Genomic DNA, 18,683 nt, shown 5'->3' with positions numbered 1-18,683 from the left:
TGCCCTGGGACCCAATATAGATGTATGCTTCTCCCTATCCGGATTCTCTCCAGGGACTGCTTACACCCTAACACGCATTTAGATGTTGTGCTATGCGAGATTATTGCCTTAATTGCTGCTTGACTGTGAATATAAAAGTTAACACGATTGTAGCTTGGGCTGTTTTCTTCCAGGGTTTCTACTGTTTTTTTTATGGCTACTATTTCCGCTTGGAAAACAATACAGTAATCCGGTAGCCTGTAGCATCTGTTTATTTCCTGATCAGCACAGTATACCGCAGACCCTACTCCTTCCACTACTTTGGAACCATCTGTGTACACATGTTCCGCCTCGTCCGCCATTTGAGCACCTTTGCGCCAACCGTCCACCTCTATTGTGGCCTTAAGATCGCCCTCGCATTTATTTATGTTGTCTACAATAAATTTTAGTTTGTTTAAGATGCTGTAAAGATGAAGGGGTTGCAAATGTTTCCTATAGAAGGGGTGAATCAAAAGTTATTTCAAAATTTTAAGAGAATTATGTGTGAAAAAAATTTTAGTAAATATAACTTTAATTGTTTAAGCTGAAATATTTAGCCCCAAATTGCAAACTTTGCAACACTTTTTCGAGTAAGTTACAGTCCCCACACTTGAGTCCGCGCATGAGCCACCCATGTGGATTTGTACACCGTTGTCAACTCCCAGCGTGTCTGTGTCTGGCAATCCCCCTGACTTGAAGCTAAGTAAAGACGCTGCCCTTTAACTTCAGTCTGCAGGGATAGTAATCAATTTCGGAACTAACTCACCCAGCCGGAAGTAGACTACAGATACTGCTATGCTGTTTCTAATAATCCCAACAAAAGCTAGATTATCTTAGTCTCAATGATATTTGTGCCGATGTACATGGTATATGCAAATTGTTCGAGAGTAGGTTTCAAATAGCATCTAAAGCTACAAAATTTGAGCTAGGTGCAATGCGCTCCAGTGGCGCCAACGTATCCATTGCGCTGAACATTTTGTAGGTAGATGACATTGCAGTTCTTTTAAAAAACCTACTTCAATAGTGAAGACCCCTAGCACTGGTCGCACTACAGATATGTCTATGTTCGGGTTGACGTGCTCCCGCATCCGCTTTCCATTTAAGTTTTCAATCGATTGCTACCCCAGGGACTTGGTACTAGGTAATAGAGTCAGTCGCAAGTTGTTCTTGTTGTTGTAGTGATAAAGACGCTCCCGAAGGTTTTGGGGAGTGGTATCAGATCCGGTAAATTCCGGTAACAAGCACCATTAATGTACCAGCGGGACCATTTCGTCAACATTTTAGTATGTCCACATGAAACCATCTGGGCCAAAGCACTATCCCAATCCTTAGATCTATAAGGAGCTTGAGGTCGCCTGAGCCTCGTCTGCTAAAAAAACGAGAAGGGTAGGTGAGGTTGATGATGGGATTGGAGAAGCTATTAATTGCGCTGCCAAATCCTTGAAAGGATTGCGCTACACAACCCCTTGAATTAATTTGGTATTTTAGTCGCCTCCTACAACAGGCATACCTGCCGCGGGTATATTCCAAGCCCAGCAACCCGCTGGGGCAATCAGTTGCTCGTAGTTTGGTCTTGCTTGCACAAAGTTAGTAGGATTGTACTTCCTTATGAAAAGTAGTAAAACCTTCTTCTACGAATTCAGCCAAAGGTCCACTTACTAAGTTTTTCCAATGATATACGAATGATTTAATTGTGGTAGTGAAGAGAACCAAAATCAGGATATTGTGATGGGTCTTGTTAGGATATCATATGCAGTAATGAGCTTCTCTATAACCATTTACTAACTATTGCTCCCCCTAGATCAGTAGATATTTCGCATTTGACAAAAAGAGAAATAATCAATTCCATATTGGTGATGTGAGATTGGTTAACTCGTAATCGTTGATATATTCGTGTTCTCTTCCGCCTTTCGGATACATGAAAAAAAATCGAGTGGTTTTCATTCCAAAGTAGAATAGTTGAACAACCAAAGACTCCTCGCTTGTCTGCTGTATAATGGGGAGAGTATCAACTACCCCCGGTAACGGTTTTCTCTTGATTCTTATGTGCCTTCTAATGCTATTTTCCTTCTCTTAGAACTTGGAGCTCACGAATTTTTCATTATTATTCATGAGGGTTGCATATCATAATCCCGATTCACAGAATCCCAACAATTTTTTAAAATCTCGACAAGACACAATACAGACACAATAAAATCCCGACAAGACAAAATCTTCACATATCCTCACCAACAACTCCGAATCCCGACAACACACATTCCATAGAAATTTACTTAAACTTCTTATTACACACACACAGGATCGGCTAAGGGTTATATTGTTGAGACGCCTACGCAGAAAGGTATGGATGTCATAGTTGGTGTTGTATTGGGTAGGTGTTGTTTTGCAGAGATGTCTAAAATAGTAGTAAAATTCAGAAGATGTGTATTTTTTGTGACATCATGTGCGATTTCCCAATATACATGTTATCGGGGTTTTTGTCGGGATTTGTTCGTGTAGGGATTAGGAATGGTTGGGATTTCGTCCTGTCGGAAGTATGAATTATAGAGATTTGACCGTATCGGGTTAATATGCATTGGCTTTTCTTATTTCGGTATTTCGTTTGTTGTATAATACACCCATTTACGGGTACGTTATACTTATGACTGTTTTCCTGCCTAGGTTGTGTAATTTCTTTTTCCATAAAATCGCTTGCTTAACGTAAGGCGAAACTTACTTATCACGTTTCAACTGAATAGCTCGGGAATTGTAAAATAAACTGAACTACATTTCAAGTATGCAAATCGGCTTCTGTTACATAAAAGCTTAAACAATAATATTTGCTGTTAAAACTGAGAAAGAAAATTAAAATTCCAGATATGGCATAAAAAATGCGAAATATAATAAAAAATACAATAAAAAACTGTGAACCGCGGATGCTCAGAAAAAGTTGCCATTCCTACAAAAACATATAAAATGAATAAAATGCGGCCTTAGCGGAAATAATATGTAATACAATAAAAACAATGTAATGCTTATTTATATGTGTAAGGTGGAAACAAACAAGTAAACAGACACAAAAATTTTGCTCAATAAAATTGCATAAAGTAAACAAATTGGAAAAAAAATAAAAAAACACAAAAAACCTAAAAGAAAAAGAAACAAAATGCCCATAAACTTTCAGATGTTTTTACTGAAGCAAATGTTTGAGTTTATTGCTTATAATAAAGAAACAAATATTTAATAACTGTTAAAGCAGCGTGTTGGTTTTGGTCATAAAAGTCTATTTTATTGGATTATACTTTTATTTGCATATTGCATGGCCTTGTGTGCGCGTAAAAAAGTTACTTGATTCGGCTCAAATTATTCTTTTCATATTATAGGGTAGGCATAGAAATGTTTAAGGGCAGTGATATTCAAGTGAGTTATATGGGGCTTCAAGCTGCCATCTATAAATCACGTCAGAAGAACCACCTAACGCTACTTAGCAGATCACCTCGCGATTGGATTTTAATCGGTAAAAAAAAACTTATACAATCTAGTTAAAGATTCCACGGTAGTTTTTAATACTATGTAAAGCATAATTTTTATTTAATTTAACTTAATTTAAATTAATCTAATCTAATTTATTTTAATTTAACTCAACTTATAGTTAAACATAATTAATTTAATTTTGTTTTACTAAGTTTTTATATATTACTATTTTATTTTATTCTATTTTTTTTTTTTTAATTTTATATTTTATTAATGTATTATTATTTTTTATATTATATATTAATTTATTATTATTATTTTTCCATATTACAAAATTTTATTGACTTTGTTTTATTTTATATTATTTTGTGTTATTTTATTATAAATTATAAACTTTTTAAATTTATTTTTGTTTATTATTACTTTATTATTTTTTCTTTAATTATTATTATTTATTGTTTTATTTTATTTTATTTTATTTGATTCTATTTTACCAAATTTTTTTGCGTTATTTTGTTGTTTTATTTTTTTATTTTATTTTATTTTATTTTACTTAAAACTTTCTCCTTTGAGGGTTTACATTAAATATCGGTTATAAACAACAAGATACTTAGTGCTATTTAATTCTATTAACTAGTTACATCGGTTTTCTTATACAGCTATTGGTAAGATTTTCTATAAATAACTACATATGTATCAGGTTTTTTAATTTATATAATTCATCGTAGATTAGTGTATGCTTAAGAATTTCCTAACTATGGAGCTTGTCGATAAAATCACAGCCTTCTGTATCGCTCGTCGCTTTTCGGTGAGTTGAAGTTTCTCAAGACTACAGTTTAGTGATTTTGGGATAACTACTGTTGAGGATATTGTAATGGGAATTATGCCAACTCTGTGCAGTTTCGACATCTCCTTAATTTCGTGTGCCAGACTGAGCTTCTCCGCATAGCACTCCTGTAGGTTGTCTGTATTTGGAACACCTATGTCTATTACGTAAGCCTGATTCTCCTGCTTATTTACGATCGTTATATCAGATCGGTTATGTGGCATGGTTCGATCTGTTAGAATAGACCGGTATCAATACATTTTGAAAGCGCTGTTTTCTAGCGTTGATTCTGGGGTATATGTGTAGTATGGGCATTCCGCTGTAATAAGTTCATAACGCAGAGCTAGTGTTTGTTATACGATCTTTGCTACCTGGTTATGCCTTGTTAAATATTCGGTAACCGCCAATGTAACACATGCACCGGTTATGTGGTGAATTGTTTCGGGATGCCTTTGGCATCGTCTACAATTATCATTTTCAATAGGAACTCGCATCACATATTTGCAGTGGTTCCTTGTTGCAATAACCTGGTCTTGGATGGCCAGCATTAACCGCTCGGTTTCAGCGTAACTGCCAGAGTGACTTAACCACTCATTGGATGTTGATTTGTTCACTTTTGCATGTTCCAGAGCATATGCGTGTCTTCCATGAATAGCTTTCATTTTCCACTCTTGTATCAGAGACTGTATGTGCTCTCGATCGGAGGGGAGCTCGTGCGTCGTAACATCATACAGGTTTAGTGGGGAATACTTTAAATCCGCCTTGCATATCGTTTTTAAGAGGGGACTCTTATTTTATTTTATTTTAATTTATTTTATTTTATATTATTTTGTTTTATTTTATTATAAATTATAAATTATTTTAAATTAATTTTTGTTTATTATTTCTTTTTTTTTCTTTAATTATTATTATTTATTGTTTTATTTTATTCTATTTTATTTTATTCTATTTTACCAAAATTTTTTACGTTATTTTTATTTTTTTATTTTATTTTATTTTATTTTATTTAATTTTATTTTATTTTGTTTTATTTTATTTTATTTGAATTTACTGTACTTTACTTTATTTTATTCTATTCTGCTTACATTGTTTAATTTTCCCCTTTTTATTATTATTATTTTTTTTTGTTTTAGTTTTTTATTTAATTATTTTGGAAAAAGTAACGATCGAGTTCGTTTTATGCTCATTCGCTGCGCTCGCCAGGTTAAGACTCCAGCTATTTGTTGTGATAATGATGTCAGATCTAGAAGCAGCAATTGGTAAAGTCTCTCGAAAGATTGTAGTATTTGCCAAAAGGACAGAGTTATTTTATAACGTTGGTCCTGGTTTTGAAAGGGACTTTTACCTTGGTTGTTAAACATATTTTGGTCTATGTGAGGTCCTCATAAACCAGCCAGTTTAACCTATCCTAAGCTGAGCTTATCAGGCTATTATAAGAAATAGATTTATCAGATCTAGATGCAGCAGAAGACATTGCTCCTGGAAAGCTCTTAGTATTTTCCAAGATTACGGAGTTATTTTATAGCATTGGTCCAGATTTTTCATAGCGTTTTTTAGTTTGGCCGTTAAACAAACTTCTTGTAGCACTGATTCAGTCAATGTGAGGTCCTCACGTGACAGTTAGTTCACCCTAAAACTCACCTTGTATATCAGTACGCATTTGGTCATGTGGCTCTAAATTTGGCGCACCAGTGTCGAGTGAATACATCCATTCATGCTATTGCATGTATAAAAACAGATCATGTGCTCAGACACTTTAAGTTATAGGAGGAATGTTTGGTTTAGTCAAAAACCAAAACACTCATCTCTTACTGGAAATATACTTTTTTCCATGCATACTACTTGAAATTATTTCAGGGAATACACACACAGCTTCACCATATTGTTATATTTACAGCGCCTATGTACATTTATTGAGTTATCAACTATATAAATTTTTTTTGAAATTTGTTTAATGGCCTGTTCCTTGTGTACCACCGTCTTGCAAATTTTAAACGAAATTGGTTTTTTACAGCCTCTCTCACTACTTGTATATTGAAAATACGCCACCTTCTTAATTTTTAAGGTTATAAAAAATATGAATAAAGGTCCATTTTCTTATTGTAATATCTGACAGCAAGATCGGGGCAAAGAAAATAACAGAATATTATTAAAAGTTTCCTTTATGCACGTCAGAACAAGCAGTAAATGGAGTAAATACGCTGCTAATTTTATCAGACACATATGTCGCTTAAAAATTTAATTTTGCTGGGTGAACGCAAACAAACTTTTCACATAATTCCAAAGAGGTACATTAAAAAAAATATAAAATACTGGCGATTTCGTGCCTACGAACATATTCGCAGCAGTACATTAAAAAATTGTCAAAAAGGGAAGAGTTTGATTTACATTTGAATATTAAAAATCGTAAAAAGTGAACCTATCCCTAATCTAAATAAATGAGTTAGGGCGGAAATGTGTCAAATTAACGAAAATTTTTATTTTTTCCCATGCCTTAATAAGACTTAAATATGTCATTGGCGTCACTTTTTCTTCAACCATTTCCTAATGAAAAATAGAAAAAATTATCAACTTTTCATAAATCAACCCTGGAGTGCATGAATTTTTCCGCGCTTTAATCTTCGTGCTTCATCTTTCAGCTGATTTCCTTTTTTAACAAACGTTTTTATTTTTATAGCGATATGTACAACAAGATAGGTCTTTTATATATTAAGCGATATTACGAATGTATTTTGTTTGTTAAAATATCTCATAGTCTTTTATTTCCATAACAGCAGTCCCTAGAGTGAAACCAGTTTGTTTGAATGCATTGCATTTTTGGTCCGCCGTGGCGTATGAGTAACCTGTTTCAAGTGAAAATTTGTAAATTATACTTAATTGGCGCCTAACCGTTTAAACGGTCATGACCGTCCAACAAGGCGCGCCAGGGGCTTCTTCGCTATGCCAACTCTTGTAAATTGGTCACACCAAGGGAGTTTAAACCGTTTTCCATCTGGTCCTTCCAGCGGAGTGGGGGCCGCCCTCTTCCCCTGCTTCCATGAGCGCATTCCGATAGAAACACTTTCTTAGCCAGAACGTCGTCTTTCATTCACATAACATGACCTAACCAGCGTAGCCGCTTGCTTTTTAATTCAGTAGACTTTTTTAATGGTTGCCTTAAGCTCGTACAGCTCATCATTAAATCTTTCGAAGAACTTTTCTCTCGAAAACACCCAGAGCCGTTTCATCTGATGTTGTCATGGTCCATGCTTCTGCACCATACAGCAGGAAGGGACCGATAAGTGACATGTAGAGTATGACTTTCGTTTGCCGAGAGAGGACTTTACTTTTCAATTTCCTACCTCGTCCAAAGTAGCATTTATAGGCAATAAATACGTAAATTATGCTAAAACTAATTTGTGAGCTTCATGAATTCATTATGGGCCAATAACCAGCATATCGACTCCCGAAAGGAGTACCATCATATTGCGGCTGCCGTTTCGAAAAAACTTTTGAAAAATGCTCAATTTTAAAATTTGTTTAAAAATCGCCAAATCTAATATAAATTTTGTCTAAAATAGCGCCTATTCTCTTTGTAGCTTGAAACAAATGCTGGGAGGGGAAATTTTAGAAAATTGTCTCAGATACAGCATTTTTCTAACTGGCAGCCGGAATCGCTTGACATTCTACTCAGCAGTCGATATGTTCCCTAAAGGATGCGACTGGGTTCCTATATCAAAATTAACCCCCGTTTAGAGTCCCGTATTTAACGAGGTTATGCGCTTGGCTTGGAATTCACCACCTTTAGAATAGTTTTATGGTCTATGATGTTAGAGCATGCATCATACGTGGAAAATATGAACTTTTCTTCAAATGTTTCGCATCACAGCTGGCTGATGTCTTTATTAATGGATAAAAAGGCAGAGAGTAGTTAAAGATTTGACAAGGGCAGATATAACAAAGATATTTTGCCATCAAATGCGGACGGTCGCGACTGTGAAAAAATAACGCGCAAGGCTCATCGAAGCAAAGCTCTACGGGCCTAAGCGCCTCTTTAGTAGGCTGCCAATGTGGGTAATATAAAAATCGTACACGGAATACTCAGCCCCTTTAACGAAAAATCGTTCGACGGATTGCAGCCGTTCTACTCCGTGGAAGCTCCTTATATGCTACTAGGCTACAGCATGCAAAATGCCGAGTTATTTTGCTGTCTAATGAAAGAACTTGATAAAATAGCTCGAAAAGGTCACTGCCTTGTGAAAACCAAAAAGGCTTTCACCTCTGAGATCTAATGCCAAATGACGTGGACCAACATAGGCAATTCCGTTAGTAGGAAGAAGTAGAATGAAAATGATTGATAAAATTATTTGGGAAAAATTTAAACAACATGAAATCAGGACGGACAAGGGCTGATGTCACAATGCTTAAATTTTTCCCAAATTATGAATTAAAAATTGCTTCAAATAACTGTTTTCATACATTTGAAAGCAATCCCCGCTTAATTCATACAAAATGATTGACTTTACGTATGTAGCTGCCATCGCGTCCTTATCTCACTTATTTGTCAATACACGAGAATTTAAACAAGGCAACTCCCCAGCGTGCAATTCGTTTACCACGTTGCTGGAGAAAAGAATGGAGACTGAGAGGAACTTCGGATTTCTGCATTAACAGCTATATAAATTTCAGTCCATAAATCAAACGGTTAATGGTCATGCTATAGGAATGGTCGATTGCGCTCTAGGCCGGAACGCACTTCTATTGCCATCCAAGTTCAACTGAAAACGAAGTAAAAATAAATAAATGTAAGGTGCGATAACCTCTGAAGAGATTTAAGACCGAGTTTTTCTTCCAATTTGCAAGGTGCTCACTTTAATTTTTGCTGCAAATTGGCGGACGGAAACTACTTGTTTGTGCCGACTACGTACGGTATCTGAAAGCCAAATGAGTTTTCACTGAGACCTTTTCATGACGGAAATACACTCGGAGTGCTTGCCAAACACTACCGAGGGGCGAGCCAGCTTAGAAAATTATTATTCTAATTGAAAAAAAAGAACGGTGTGAACCCAATACCTTCGGTGTGTAAGATCTCAAAAATCACTGGAACCACAAAAGGCTCGTTTACCTTATAAGCTGTATAAAGCTGGTACATTAGAATAGGATTTGCGCGGTTTACCTGCCGTTTCGGAAATTGAATTAAGTGCAACATTAAATGAGACTTTTAAAATTCCTGTCATTAAAAATTCAATTTAATTTTTGATATACTCTAATACTCTTTGGTTATAAGTTTCCATAAACATCAGCAAACAAAAGATACCATTAGCAATTTTTATAAAATTTTGTCAATTAAATATATTGAAAGAGCTAGACGGTCTCATATTCCTTTAAACAATTTCTCTTTTGTTATTGAAATAAAAAAAAACAAGTAAGGAAGGCTAAGTTCGGGTGTAACCGAACCTTACATACTCAGTTGAGAGCTATGGTGACAACATAAGGGAAAATAACCATGTAGGAAAATGAACCGGGGGAAACCCTGGAATGTGTTTATATGACATGGGTATCAAATGGAAGGTATTAAAGAGTATTTTAAGAGGAAGTGGACCATAGTTCTATAGATGGACGCCATTTAGGGATATCGCTATAAAGGTGGACCAGGCCTGACTCTAGAATTTGTTTGTACGATATGGGTATCAAATGAAAGGTGTTAATGAGTATTTTAAAAGGGAGTGGGCCTTAGTTTTATAAGTGAACGCCTTTTCGAGATATCGCCATAAAGGTGGACCAGGGGTGACTCTAGAATTTGTTTGCACGATATGGGTATCAAATGAAAGGTGTTAATGAGTATTTTAAAAGGGAGTAATCCTTAGTTCCATAGGTGGACGCCGTTTCGGGATATTGCCACAAAGGTGGACCAGGGGTGACCCTAGAATTTGTTTGTACGATATGGGTATCAAATGAAAGGTGTTAATGAGTATTTTAAAAGGGAGTGGGCCTTAGTTTTATAAGTGGACGCCTTTTCGAGATGACTCTATAATGCGTTTATACAATATGGGTATCAAACGAAAGGTGTTAATGAGTATTTTAAAAGGGAGTGGGCCTTAGTTCTATTGGTGGACGCCATTTCGAAATATCGATATAAAGGTGGACCAGGGGTGACTCTAGAATTTGTTTGCACGACATGGGTATCAAATGAAAGGTGTTAATGAGTATTTTAAAAGGGAGTGGGCCTTAGTTTTATAAGTGGACGCCTTTTCGAGATATCGCCATAAAGGTGGACCAGGGATGACTCTATAATGCGTTTATACAATATGGGTATCAAACGAAAGGTGTTAATGAGTATTTTAAAAGGGAGTGGGCCTTAGTTCTATTGGTGGACGCCTTTTCGAAATATCGATATAAAGGTGGACCAGGGGTGACTCTAGAATTTGTTTGCACGACATGGGTATCAAATGAAAGGTGTTAATGAGTATTTTAAAAGGGAGTGGGCCTTAGTTTTATAAGTGGACGCCTTTTCGAGATATCGCCATAAAGGTGGACCAGGGATGACTCTATAATGCGTTTATACAATATGGGTATCAAACGAAAGGTGTTAATGAGTATTTTAAAAGGGAGTGGGCCTTAGTTCTATTGGTGGACGCCTTTTCGAAATATCGATATAAAGGTGGACCAGGGGTGACTCTAGAATTTGTTTGCACGATATGGGTATCAAATGAAAGGTGTTAATGAGTATTTTAAAAGGGAGTGGGCCTTAGTTCTATTGGTGGACGCCTTTTCGAAATATCGATATAAAGGTGGACCAGGGGTGACTCTAGAATTTGTTTGCACGATATGGGTATCAAATGAAAGGTGTTAATGAGTATTTTAAAAGGGAGTGGGCCTTAGTTTTATAAGTGGACGCCTTTTCGAGATGACTCTATAATGCGTTTATACAATATGGGTATCAAATGAAAGGTGTTAATGAGTATTTTAAAAGGGAGTGGGCCTTAGTTCTATTGGTGGACGCCTTTTCGAAATATCGATATAAAGGTGGACCAGGGGTGACTCTAGAATTTGTTTGCACGATATGGGTATCAAATGAAAGGTGTTAATGAGTATTTTAAAAGGGAGTGGGCCTTAGTTTTATAAGTGGACGCCTTTTCGAGATGACTCTATAATGCGTTTATACAATATGGGTATCAAATGAAAGGTGTTAATGAGTATTTTAAAAGGGAGTGGGCCTTAGTTCTATTGGTGGACGCCTTTTCGAAATATCGATATAAAGGTGGACCAGGGGTGACTCTAGAATTTGTTTGCACGACATGGGTATCAAATGAAAGGTGTTAATGAGTATTTTAAAAGGGAGTGGGCTTTAGTTTTATAAGTGGACGCCTTTTCGAGATATCGCCATAAAGGTGGACCAGGGATGACTCTATAATGCGTTTATACAATATGGGTATCAAACGAAAGGTGTTAATGAGTATTTTAAAAGGGAGTGGGCCTTAGTTCTATTGGTGGACGCCTTTTCGAAATATCGATATAAAGGTGGACCAGGGGTGACTCTAGAATTTGTTTGCACGATATGGGTATCAAATGAAAGGTGTTAATGAGTATTTTAAAAGGGAGTGGGCCTTATTTCTATTGGTGGACGCCTTTTCGAAATATCGATATAAAGGTGGACCAGGGGTGACTCTAGAATTTGTTTGCACGATATGGGTATCAAATGAAAGGTGTTAATGAGTATTTTAAAAGGGAGTGGGCCTTAGTTCTATTGGTGGACGCCTTTTCGAAATATCGATATAAAGGTGGACCAGGGGTGACTCTAGAATTTGTTTGCACGATATGGGTATCAAATGAAAGGTGTTAATGAGTATTTTAAAAGGGAGTGGGCCTTAGTTCTATTGGTGGACGCCTTTTCGAAATATCGATATAAAGGTGGACCAGGGGTGACTCTAGAATTTGTTTGCACGATATGGGTATCAAATGAAAGGTGTTAATGAGTATTTTAAAAGGGAGTGGGCCTTAGTTTTATAAGTGGACGCCTTTTCGAGATATCGCCATAAAGGTGGACCAGGGATGACTCTATAATGCGTTTATACAATATGGGTATCAAACGAAAGGTGTTAATGAGTATTTTAAAAGGGAGTGGGCCTTAGTTCTATTGGTGGACGCCTTTTCGAAATATCGATATAAAGGTGGACCAGGGGTGACTCTAGAATTTGTTTGCACGATATGGGTATCAAATGAAAGGTGTTAATGAGTATTTTAAAAGGGAGTGGGCCTTAGTTCTATTGGTGGACGCCTTTTCGAAATATCGATATAAAGGTGGACCAAGGGTGACTCTAGAATTTGTTTGCACGATATGGGTATCAAATGAAAGGTGTTAATGAGTATTTTAAAAGGGAGTGGGCCTTAGTTCTATTGGTGGACGCCTTTTCGAAATATCGATATAAAGGTGGACCAGGGGTGACTCTAGAATTTGTTTGCACGATATGGGTATCAAATGAAAGGTGTTAATGAGTATTTTAAAAGGGAGTGGGCCTTAGTTCTATTGGTGGACGCCTTTTCGAAATATCGATATAAAGGTGGACCAGGGGTGACTCTAGAATTTGTTTGCACGATATGGGTATCAAATGAAAGGTGTTAATGAGTATTTTAAAAGGGAGTGGGCCTTAGTTTTATAAGTGGACGCCTTTTCGAGATGACTCTATAATGCGTTTATACAATATGGGTATCAAATGAAAGGTGTTAATGAGTATTTTAAAAGGGAGTGGGCCTTAGTTCTATTGGTGGACGCCTTTTCGAAATATCGATATAAAGGTGGACCAGGGGTGACTCTAGAATTTGTTTGCACGATATGGGTATCAAATGAAAGGTGTTAATGAGTATTTTAAAAGGGAGTGGGCCTTAGTTTTATAAGTGGACGCCTTTTCGAGATGACTCTATAATGCGTTTATACAATATGGGTATCAAATGAAAGGTGTTAATGAGTATTTTAAAAGGGAGTGGGCCTTAGTTCTATTGGTGGACGCCTTTTCGAAATATCGATATAAAGGTGGACCAGGGGTGACTCTAGAATTTGTTTGCACGACATGGGTATCAAATGAAAGGTGTTAATGAGTATTTTAAAAGGGAGTGGGCTTTAGTTTTATAAGTGGACGCCTTTTCGAGATATCGCCATAAAGGTGGACCAGGGATGACTCTATAATGCGTTTATACAATATGGGTATCAAACGAAAGGTGTTAATGAGTATTTTAAAAGGGAGTGGGCCTTAGTTCTATTGGTGGACGCCTTTTCGAAATATCGATATAAAGGTGGACCAGGGGTGACTCTAGAATTTGTTTGCACGATATGGGTATCAAATGAAAGGTGTTAATGAGTATTTTAAAAGGGAGTGGGCCTTATTTCTATTGGTGGACGCCTTTTCGAAATATCGATATAAAGGTGGACCAGGGGTGACTCTAGAATTTGTTTGCACGATATGGGTATCAAATGAAAGGTGTTAATGAGTATTTTAAAAGGGAGTGGGCCTTAGTTCTATTGGTGGACGCCTTTTCGAAATATCGATATAAAGGTGGACCAGGGGTGACTCTAGAATTTGTTTGCACGATATGGGTATCAAATGAAAGGTGTTAATGAGTATTTTAAAAGGGAGTGGGCCTTAGTTCTATTGGTGGACGCCTTTTCGAAATATCGATATAAAGGTGGACCAGGGGTGACTCTAGAATTTGTTTGCACGATATGGGTATCAAATGAAAGGTGTTAATGAGTATTTTAAAAGGGAGTGGGCCTTAGTTTTATAAGTGGACGCCTTTTCGAGATATCGCCATAAAGGTGGACCAGGGATGACTCTATAATGCGTTTATACAATATGGGTATCAAACGAAAGGTGTTAATGAGTATTTTAAAAGGGAGTGGGCCTTAGTTCTATTGGTGGACGCCTTTTCGAAATATCGATATAAAGGTGGACCAGGGGTGACTCTAGAATTTGTTTGCACGATATGGGTATCAAATGAAAGGTGTTAATGAGTATTTTAAAAGGGAGTGGGCCTTAGTTCTATTGGTGGACGCCTTTTCGAAATATCGATATAAAGGTGGACCAAGGGTGACTCTAGAATTTGTTTGCACGATATGGGTATCAAATGAAAGGTGTTAATGAGTATTTTAAAAGGGAGTGGGCCTTAGTTCTATTGGTGGACGCCTTTTCGAAATATCGATATAAAGGTGGACCAGGGGTGACTCTAGAATTTGTTTGCACGATATGGGTATCAAATGAAAGGTGTTAATGAGTATTTTAAAAGGGAGTGGGCCTTAGTTCTATTGGTGGACGCCTTTTCGAAATATCGATATAAAGGTGGACCAGGGGTGACTCTAGAATTTGTTTGCACGATATGGGTATCAAATGAAAGGTGTTAATGAGTATTTTAAAAGGGAGTGGGCCTTAGTTTTATAAGTGGACGCCTTTTCGAGATATCGCCATAAAGGTGGACCAGGGATGACTCTATAATGCGTTTATACAATATGGGTATCAAACGAAAGGTGTTAATGAGTATTTTAAAAGGGAGTGGGCCTTAGTTCTATTGGTGGACGCCTTTTCGAAATATCGATATAAAGGTGGACCAGGGGTGACTCTAGAATTTGTTTGCACGATATGGGTATCAAATGAAAGGTGTTAATGAGTATTTTAAAAGGGAGTGGGCCTTAGTTCTATTGGTGGACGCCTTTTCGAAATATCGATATAAAGGTGGACCAGGGGTGACTCTAGAATTTGTTTGCACGATATGGGTATCAAATGAAAGGTGTTAATGAGTATTTTAAAAGGGAGTGGGCCTTAGTTTTATAAGTGGACGCCTTTTCGAGATATCGCCATAAAGGTGGACCAGGGATGACTCTATAATACGTTTATACAATATGGGTATAAACGAAAGGTGTTAATGAGTATTTTAAAAGGGAGTGGGCCTTAGTTTTATAAGTGAACGCCTTTTCGAGATATCGCCATAAAGGTGGACCAGGGGTGACTCTAGAATTTGTTTGCACGATATGGGTATCAAATGAAAGGTGTTAATGAGTATTTTAAAAGGGAGTAATCCTTAGTTCCATAGGTGGACGCAGTTTCGAGATATTGCCACAAAGGTGGACCAGGGGTGATCCTAGAATTTGTTTGTACAATATGGGCATCAAACGAATGGTTTTAATGAGTATTTTAAAAGGGAGTGGGCCTTAGTTCTATATGTGGATGCCGTTTCGAGATATCGCCATAAGTGTGGACCAGGGGTGACTCTAGAATTTGTTTGCACGATATGGGTATCAAATGAAAGGTGTTAATGAGTATTTTAAAAGGGAGTAATCCTTAGTTCCATAGGTGGACGCCGTTTCGAGATATTGCCACAAAGGTGGACCAGGGGTGACCCTAGAATTTGTTTGTACGATATGGGTATCAAATGAAAGGTGTTAATGAGTATTTTAAAAGGAAGTGCGCCTTAGTTTTATAAGTGAACGCCTTTTCGAGATATCGCCATAAAGGTGGACCAGGGGTGACTCTAGAATATGTTTGCACGATATGGGTATCAAATGAAAGGTGTTAATGAGTATTTTAAAAGGGAGTAATCCTTAGTTCCATAGGTGGACGCCGTTTCGAGATATTGCCACAAGGGTGGACCAGGGGTGACCCTAGAATTTGGTTGTACAATATGGGCATCAAACGAATGGTGTTAATGAATATTTTAAAAGAGAGTAGGCCTTAGTTCTATAGGTGGATGTCGTTTCGAGATATCGCCATAAGTTTGGACCAGGGGTGACTCTAAAATTTGTTTGCACGATATGGGTATCAAATGAAAGGTGTTAATGAGTATTTTAAAAGGGAGTGGGCCTTAGTTTTATAAGTGGACGCCTTTTCGAGATATCGCCATAAAGGTGGACCAGGGATGACTCTATAATGCGTTTATACAATATGGGTATCAAACGAAAGGTGTTAATGAGTATTTTAAAAGGGAGTGGGCCTTAGTTCTATTGGTGGACGCCTTTTCGAAATATAGATATAAAGGTGGACCAGGGGTGACTCTAGAATTTGTTTGTACGATATGGGTATCAAATGAAAGGTGTTAATGAGTATTTTAAAAGGGAGTGGGCCTTAGTTCTATAAGTGGACGCCTTTTCGAGATATCGCCATTAAAGTGGACCAGGGGTGACTCTAGAATTTGTTTGCACGATATGGGTATCAAATGAAAGGTGTTAATGAGTATTTTAAAAGGGAGTGGACCTTAGTTTTATAGGTGGACGCCTTTTCGAGATATCGCCATAAAGGTGGACCAGGGATGACTCTAGAATGCGTTTATACAATATGGGTATCAAACGAAAGGTGTTAATGAGTATTTTAAAAGGGAGTGGGCCTTAGTTCTTTTGATGGACGCCTTTTCGAAATATCGATATAAAGGTGGATCAGGGGTGACTCTAGAATTTGTTTGTACGATATGGGTATCAAATGAAAGGTGTTAATGAGTATTTTAAAAGGGAGTGGGCCTTAGTTCTATAAGTGGACGCCTTTTCGAGATATCGCCATAAAGGTGGACCAGGGGTGACTCTAGAATTTGTTCGTACGATATGGGTATCAAATGAAAGGTGTTAATGAGTATTTTAAAAGGATGTGGGCCTTAGTTTTATAGGTGGTCGCCTATTCGAGATATCGCCATAAAGGTGGACGAGGGTTGACTCTAGAATGCGTTTATACAATATGGGTATCAAACGAAAGGTGTTAATGAGTATTTTAAAAGGGAGTGGGCCTTAGTTCTATTGGTGGACGCTTTTTCGAAATATCGATGTAAAGGTGAACCAGGGGTGACTCTAGAATTTGTTTGCACGATATGGGTATCAAATGAAAGGTGTTAATGAGTATTTTAAAAGGGAGTGGGCCTTAGTTCTATAAGTGGACGCCTTTTTGAGATATCGCCATAAAGGTGGACCAGGGGTGACTCTAGAATTTGTTTGTACGATATGGGTATCAAATGAAAGGTGTTAATGAGTATTTTAAAAGGGAGTGGGCCTTAGTTCTATAGGCGGACGGCTTTTCGAGATATCGCCATAAAGGTGAACCAGGGGTGACTCTAGAATTTGTTTGTACGATATGGGTATCAAATGAAAGGTGTTAATGAGTATTTTAAAAGGGAGTGGGCCTTAGTTCTATAGGCGGACGGCTTTTCGAGATATCGCCATAAAGGTGGACCAGGGGTGACTCTAGAATTTGTTTGCACGATATGGGTATCAAATGAAAGGTGTTAATGAGTATTTTAAAAGGATGTGGGCCTTAGTTTTATAGGTGGTCGCCTATTCGAGATATCGCCATAAAGGTGGACGAGGGTTGACTCTAGAATGCGTTTATACAATATGGGTATCAAACGAAAGGTGTTAATGAGTATTTTAAAAGGGAGTGGGCCTTAGTTCTATTGGTGGACGCTTTTTCGAAATATCGATGTAAAGGTGAACCAGGGGTGACTCTAGAATTTGTTTGCACGATATGGGTATCAAATGAAAGGTGTTAATGAGTATTTTAAAAGGGAGTGGGCCTTAGTTCTATAAGTGGACGCCTTTTTGAGATATCGCCATAAAGGTGGACCAGGGGTGACTCTAGAATTTGTTTGTACGATATGGGTATCAAATGAAAGGTGTTAATGAGTATTTTAAAAGGGAGTGGGCCTTAGTTCTATAGGCGGACGGCTTTTCGAGATATCGCCATAAAGGTGAACCAGGGGTGACTCTAGAATTTGTTTGTACGATATGGGTATCAAATGAAAGGTGTTAATGAGTATTTTAAAAGGGAGTGGGCCTTAGTTCTATAAGTAGACGCCTTTTCGAGATATCGCCATAAAGGTGGACCAGGGGTGGCTCTAGAATTTGTTTGCACGATATGGGTATCAAACGAAAGGTGTTAATGAGTCTTTTAAAAGGGAGTGGGCCTTAGTTTTATAGGTGGACGCCTTTTCGAGATATCGCCATAAAGGTGGACCAGGGATGACTCTAGAATGCGTTTATACAATATGGGTATCAAACGAAAGGTGTTAATGAGTATTTTAAAAGGGAGTGGGCCTTAGTTCTATTGGCGGACGCTTTTTCGAAATATCGATGTAAAGGTGGACCAGGGGTGACTCTAGAATTTGTTTGCACGATACGGGTATCAAATGAAAGGTGTTAATAAGTATTTTAAAAGGGAGTGGGCCTTAGTTCTATAGGTGGAATCCTTTTCGGGACATCGTTATAAAGGTGGACCACGGTTGACTCTAGAATGCGTTTGTACATTATGGGTGTCAAATTAAAGGTATTAGAATTTTAAAAGGGAGTTGTGGTAGTTGTATATGTGAAGGTGTTTTCCTACCATGCGAACAGTATTCCTGCCATGATTCCAAGGGCTTTCGGTTTCGCCCTGTAGAACTTTTTCAT

General features: G+C 37.4%; 1 protein-coding gene across 7 annotated transcripts in view; it reads left to right on the top strand.

The window, feature by feature from the left end:
- Positions 1-18,683, top strand: part of GABA-B-R1 (gamma-aminobutyric acid type B receptor subunit 1) — a 724,819-nt gene that overhangs the window by 387,259 nt on the left and 318,877 nt on the right. Inside the window, exon 1 of one of the 7 annotated variants that reach the window (XM_067765075.1) lies at positions 3,195-3,514. The exons of the other annotated variants lie outside the window; for them this stretch is intronic. The gene's annotated coding sequence lies outside the window, so the exon portion shown is untranslated. Of the gene's footprint in view, positions 1-3,194; positions 3,515-18,683 lie in introns of those variants that run through there. 7 annotated transcript variants of the gene reach the window in all.

Source organism: Eurosta solidaginis, chromosome 2, assembly GCF_040869045.1.
Source record: "Eurosta solidaginis isolate ZX-2024a chromosome 2, ASM4086904v1, whole genome shotgun sequence".
Lineage (NCBI taxonomy): Eukaryota > Metazoa > Arthropoda > Insecta > Diptera > Tephritidae > Eurosta > Eurosta solidaginis.
The sequence above is the reverse complement of the archived record's forward strand: the minus strand, read 5'-3'. Positions and strand labels throughout refer to the sequence as shown.